Here is a 7130-nt window from a genome sequence, read left to right on the forward strand (position 1 = left end):
AATTGCAGAGTTATCTTATGGGAATTTTCAATGCAATTGTTAAATGCACAGGCCCAAAAGCAATAGTGAAGTGCTTGAATTTAGTTGCACATTTTCTGATTGAATTTTTCATCCTTGGATGATTTTAGTGCAAGCATGGATGCTTTGGTTCTTGCTCATTGCATTTCTTAGGAAACATATATATGGAAGAACTAAGAAATGAGTTAGCATATGGGAGGAGGAAGATATGATACTATAGTAGATCAGTTGCATCCATGTGGGTGAAACAAAGCATGTCATATTATCAGAATTTTCAAACAATAGAGAGAAATGGTGAAGACAGGTATAATCCCTGTGGTATTTTTAACTGTAAATTGATCAATGGTCTTTGTGAGTGAATAGAAGCTAGGAATCAGAGTTGTTCTCAAATGTAACACAAGGAAAAGGACTGCTACCATTAGGTGCCAATATCCGGACGTTGGGCAATAAAAGTTGGAAACTACTGTAGAAATCTTTACAGTGATATACTAGACGCAATCTGCAAAGGATCAACAGAGAATATAAGTTGGTTAAAGGGGAGGTGGCTTCCTCTGCAAGCAAGCAAGGACTGGTCTAGCATTATGTTTACAATTCCTAAAGGAGTATCACAGATGAGGGATTTGATGAAGGCTTGGAAAGTTCGCTGAAATGGAGGGTTATGGCAATTTAGTGTGAAAGTGAAAGATTTGTTATTGAGCTTGGGTTAATATGACAAGTTAGTGTGAAAGTGAAAGATTTATCATTGAGCCTATAGGCTTATTCTACTGTCCAGTGTTGGAGGTGTGTAAGGAAACTTACTATAAAAAAATTGTGTCATACCAGTAAAACCTATAGCCAGAGAAAATGCTTCAAGTTCGTGATTAAAGGAAAGAATGCAGCTTCGATGGCAAACATTTTCTTATACTTGCCCATTCATTTCAGGACATGAATTATATAAGTGTTGAAGGAAGCACTTTCTTCTATAAAACAAAATAACATGTACCATTTTTTTTCTAGAGCAAGAGTCTCTATTATTGGAGTAGTGTTGTAGTAGCATTTCTTTTACCTTGACATAAATAAAGATGCACTACATTGTAAAAACAAAGCCTCACCACATGTATAACATATATATATGGGTGAAGGTACAAACTTCCACTCCCACTCTATGTTTTTATATGTTTTTGGAGTTTGGACTATTTAGAAAAACAAGCTTTTAATTAAATAAAAGCAGTTTGAAATCTTACTTCAAGACAATTTCAATTAATCTCTGAAAGTAGTTTCAACATCTTATTTCAAGACACTTTCAGTTTTATCTCTGAAAGCAGTTTCAACGCATCTCTGAAAATAGTTACAACTTATGCATTATATTGTAAAAACAAAGCCTCACCACATATATAACATATATATGGGTGGAGGTACAGATTTCCATTCCTTTTGGAGTTTGGACTATTCTATGTACAAGAAAAGCAAGCTTTTAATTAAATAAAAGCAGTTTAAAATCTTACTTCAAGACACTTTCAATTTATCTCTGTAAGCAGTTTCAACATCTTACTTCAGGATACTCAGTTCATCTCTGAAACCCATTATCCAATGATTATTAAAGTAAAATTCATACAGTTATCTAGTTGCCTTGAGGCTTGAACCACTTGGGCTTAACACCAATGTTGAAGTTAACCCAATTGAACTTCATGTGCAAGAGGAAAAAAACAAAACAATACACTCAATTATTTTGAGAACTTCAACCACTGAACTAGTTTAATTACAAAGGAAATAGTCATTCATCACTTTCTGTCATCATCTGAATCTCTTGCACATTGATTTCAACTCATGGAATATCCAACGCCACATTTCTCAAGGATTTGATTGCCACCAAACGCTACATTTCCCTATCTTGCAACATGAAGCTGCCAATTACAGGGATGCCAAGGTGAACTCGACGAAGTTGATGAAAAACCGTCTCTTCATTGCAGGGAATACCCAACGACATGATAAGATACAGAGAGCTGACAGTTCGCACCATTGGGGACCAAGGAAAAGATGATTATAGGGAAGCAGAACTGCGTTTGGAAGACCAGAAGGAGTCACTATTCACAACAGGACTTGCTAGGGAAGAAACATTGCTCATTGCAGAGATGGAGAGTGGAATTGAATAAGCAGATAAAGGGGCCCTCATGGGAGTTAAGGGGGGAGTATCGTGCCCACAGGGGGATGAAACAACAGTGCCTAATGTAGTAGGTAATGAAGGCATTTTATCAATATCATAGATGGGATTTGAAGTAACAGCATAGACGCTTTGCCTCAGAGATTCATTTTTTGTAGAGACCGAGAGTATATGATTACTTTTCCATGTGGAAGACTTGGGAGACAAGAGGGAAGCGAATCAATCAAGTGCCGAACAAGGGTAACTGCCGAATGAAAACGGTTGGGAAAGAAGGTCTGACAAGTTCATTGGTTGAGGAGACGGGGAAGCAAGCTTCCAATAGAAACCAGATTCTTGCACCCTGTGTTTCTGCGGCAACAATCCAATCGAATACAGGTCCCACCATTGCTTCTGTAGTTGATAACAACGTTCCCTCATATTTCTCTTAGAAGGAAACTTAGAGAAAACAGGGCATTGAGATTTTTCCATCCCTTGCTCTGAAACAGAGGACACAATCTTAACTTCACCCACAGATTCTTCGTCCTCCATATCCTCTTTAGTCTCCTCTTTGATAGTGAACATAAACCTTGGCCCTCCCAGCACCCCCTGCATATAAAGGCTATCATTGCTACTAATAACATTGGGACTAACTGGAAACAAAGTTGCTGAAATCTCTGGGTCTGATGCCTCCCATATCGAGTGAGAACCCAATGAACCCAACAATCCTTCACCAATGAAGTTGAAGCCTCCCTCCATGGATTTAGGGACAACATTAGTGATCCTCCTATTCAAAGGACTCTGGCACTTACAGTAAAATAAGGGAGTAGTCTAACGAGGCAGAGGTAGGAGGCCGAGGAGCTCTGGCGCAGTGGGACGTCAAGAAGTTTTGGCACGGCCGGGTTTTGTCTCTGTTTTGGAATTCAAGCTAACCACCCTCCACATTCATTGCATTAACACGCTGAGTAGGGCCGCCTAGTTAGACGGAGGATGTGACTGATCGGGTCCCTAAGAATATTTTGATTCTGACAGATTGTGACAGTCAAATTAGAAACACAGCGCGTCGAAGGGGTTGGAAGAATGCTGGCCGGAGCCAGAATATTTTCCGGGTGGGAACGGAATTCGGGCAATTCCTCCACCTCGTTAGACTACTCCTTAAAAAAATAAATTACATATATACATAATGTAAATAATGTTATCCAATAATTTAATGAGTGGTTGCAAGGAATTTTAGCTATCATTTTACAATTTTGGATTGTTGCATGGATTTTTAAAATCACATCCAATTTGTTTTACGGTGATCAAAGTGGACGACTTCAAAGTCGGGGGAGATTAAAAATCCATCCAATTTGTTTTACCGTGATCAAAGTGATCGACTTCAAAGTCGGGGGAGAGTAATTAATGAAACATCAAATAGAGAAGAGTTCGTTAGCATCTATTTTGTATTGATCTTTTTTAGAGTTATTTATACGTTGTTATTATTGATATTTAGTGTCAATGTGTCAAGGTTTTTTTATATTTAATTATTTGTTTTTTAAGTAGTTTATAGAGAGGTAATATTAATGTTTTGTAGAGGAGCAATATTGTTATTTAATTATTTTATGTTCAGTATGTTTTTAAGAAATTCTTTTTGGTTAGATAATTTTTTTTTATTTTTTTCAAGATTTGGGAAAATTTGAGAAAAATATAATTGGAAAATTTTTAAAATCTAAAATATTTATACTAATAATAATAATGATAATTTAATTTTGATATAAAGGTCAAGTTATACATAAAATTGATATATCCATGGATAGTGAGGTTTCCTAATAATTTGGAATTACGAAAATATTTGTGTAATATCATTTTTATTATTGTTTTATGTTCATGGACACATTGCTAATATATTGTATAACTTGAATCAGCTCAAAAGTTAAGAACATTTGCTTCTTTATAACAAATCATAGATTCATATTCAGAGAAGTAGAATGTATATATCTTTGTAGAGTTTACATTGAATCCTTCATCTTATAATTGTGTATTAGTTATTCAATTTATTTATATTAATGAATATTATTCTATACTTTGTGTACATAAATAATTTTTATTTATATATATGTTAACAACCATAGTTTTTGATAAAAATATCTACCAAATATTTATTAAACAAAAAGTAAACTACTGCTAAAGTAATTGAGGGTTTTTTTTTGTCGTTCAAAATGACTTTCATTAGATGTTCAAAATAACATAACGTACAAAAATGTTGTCAACAACCCCCGCTCCTTCATTCTGACCAGAATTTTTGAGAATGGGGGCTGGAGAATACCAAGATAGATAGTTTGCATACATTATTTCCGAATGGTTGTGAGGCCTTAACATATTGTGAGAGACACAAAAAGATACCAGAACTAATAGAAGCATATCAAGGAGGGGGTTCAGGGGGGCATTACAGGGGGAGCTGCAAAGTAGCCAACACGGTCATGAATTTGGAAGTCAATATGTTCCACCCCTGCCTCTAAGATGTGGAGGTGGTCATTTGTGTGACGTTGACTGTGCTGAAGGTTGTCCAACTGCTCTAGAATGGTATTTTGGTTGTATTGAATATCAGTGAGATAGGCAATAATTTCATTAAGGTCTTCATACATGTGGTCCCGTAGAATGTCAATGTTAATTTGTATGTGTCGCAGCTGCTCAACGACCGATTCCATAGAGGCAGGAGCTACTAGGCAGCTTGGAAAATTAGTTGGGGAAAGAGCCTCAACATCCTCTGTTTCCTAACTAGAAGAGGTAGCGAAGGACGAATGATGGCCTGGCTCAGGTCGCCCAGCCTGGGCCTGCTACCCCTGCCCACGACGAGGGCGGCCCTGCTAGCAAGACATCTTGTTGTTCACTGAGGGTGGCGGCTTGCAGCAGGGGGAGCCCACAAAGAAATCTTTCGAAAACCTGCAAAGGAAACAATGTAATCCAGACCCACGAACCCACTAACCTGAGAAGGGATGAACCACTAGCCCGATAGTACTACCATGAAGGCGAGAGGGGCACCCATTTTCTCAGACTAGGTGCCGGAGCGAAACACTTATGAGACAACACCCCAAATCCTCACATAAACAGAACCCCCACCCAAAATGTTGGCCAAGAGATTGTAAATTCCTTCGGGCCAAAAGATACACCCTAATTCAAAGCATAAGTTACCAAATACCAATTGAAAGCCCACATACCTATACAAACCTGCAATGGTCCACACAAGTAGGAGAGGAGCCAGGAACTGGCGAAGTAATGAAATAGGTTTGTTTCCAACAGAAGCAAGGGAGAAGAATCGAACCGTGACTGTTTGCATGCCAGGGTCCCAAGGGCATACCATGAGACTGATGTAAATCCATGCCAAGCAACTGCAAACATCGTCTACCCTCCTCACCCAAGGCCAGAGCCCCAGTGAGGTGCTATAGATAGAGCCCTTACCGCTTCCAAACTCCTTACCACCCAAATTCATTACCCAAACTATCGAACTGAGCCAATTCATGTACCAGGATTTGTATTTATCCGCAGAGTGCTTGAGGAGGAATGTCACACCAGAGGAGTAAATATCGAGTCTTTTCATTGCTGGGGCATTAATATGTGCGTGGAGGGGAGCCAGGCCCAAATGGTCGATCACATGCCACTTGTACCATCGCATGCGCACCCCCATTAGAGGAAGATGAGTCAGCTTGAAGGGGATCCTGAAGAGTTTTCAACTCACCTGGGTATAAATCAGTGGCACTTAAAGCGACATGCCATGGAATGGAAAATTCTCTATGTTGTTTCATCACCCCTTGATTATCCAACCAATCAGCCACTTTATTGCCAACCCGAAGGACATGGCCTGTCATGGCATATTCAAATCTCTCAAAGAGATGTTTTATTGTTGTTAGTTGGGCTTCGAGATGCCAAATTTTGGCAATTTTGCAGATGGGAGAGTCGTCGATGATCTTTTGTGCCATTTGCACCACCATTTTGGAATCCCCAACTATATGGATCCTTAAGTAATTTTGTTGTCCATATAAAATAAGACCCTTCTCAAATGTTGTGAGTTATGCTACATTATTAGTGGTGTGACCACAATACCTTGTGTATATTCCTGTCGAGGCTCCCCCAGAGTTGTGCAAGATTCCCCCATAACCCGTAGGACCAAGGTTTCCTTTGGATGCTCCATCGAAGTTGATTTGAATACAACCTGAATGAGGCCGGGATAAAAGAGATGGAGATGATGTAGGAGGGTCCCTAATCAGAGAGGGAAGGGGCAGGATCATATCTTAAGACATATTAAGGGAGAGGAGGATGGCTGAATCCGGAGGAGTGGCTTGTCGATCATCTAGATCCCATTTCTTCGATAAGATTGTCTCCTTGGTGTTGTCCTCGGATAATCTCCAAATGGAGGTGTTGGAGGGAGTCTAATCATGAAATATGGCCCGGTTACTTTCTTTCCAGATGTTCCATAGGATGAATCCCAAGATTAGGCACCATGCTTTGTTAACGACCGGGTTTTTGAATTGACTTTGCAGCTAGTTTTCAATCGTCTCCAGAATATTTTCTCAGTTGCGCTCATAGGTGCTGAATAGGGCAGATGCAAAATTCCATACTTCTCCCATAGTGGGGCATGCATTTAGAAGGTGTTGTAACATCTCCTCCTGGTTTTTGCAAAGTGGGCATTGTGAGGGGCCCAGGAGGCCTATCTTACACATGTAATCCCAAGTTAGGATTCGTATATGCCCAACGAGCCAGAGAAATTGAGCCACCTTAGGCCAAACCTTTCCCCCCCAAATGGAGCTCCAGATTCTCTAGCGGCGCATGGTATGTGCATTGATGAGATAAGCTTATTTTAGGGTGAAGGAGCCAGATGTTGAGTATCCCCATCTTAGTCTGTCTTGCCCTAGAGAGACAAGGATTCGTCTCTGATTCAACTATTGTGAGAGGTTCTTCCATGTTTCCTGGGGGGCCTCAAGCTGTTAGTTAGCTGTTGCTTTCCATTCTCTCCAGTCCT

The 7130-nt window shown here is 39.5% G+C and overlaps 1 pseudogene; it reads right to left on the minus strand.

The window, feature by feature from the left end:
- Positions 1-2025: 2025 nt before the first annotated feature.
- Positions 2026-5798, minus strand: LOC149247714 (uncharacterized; annotated as a pseudogene).
- Between the last annotated feature and the right edge of the window lie 1332 nt (positions 5799-7130).

This window comes from Pinus tabuliformis, chromosome 7, assembly GCF_031772625.1.
Source record: "Pinus tabuliformis cultivar Carrire ecotype Pingquan chromosome 7, CPIR1, whole genome shotgun sequence".
NCBI classification, from domain to species: Eukaryota; Viridiplantae; Streptophyta; class Pinopsida; order Pinales; family Pinaceae; genus Pinus; species Pinus tabuliformis.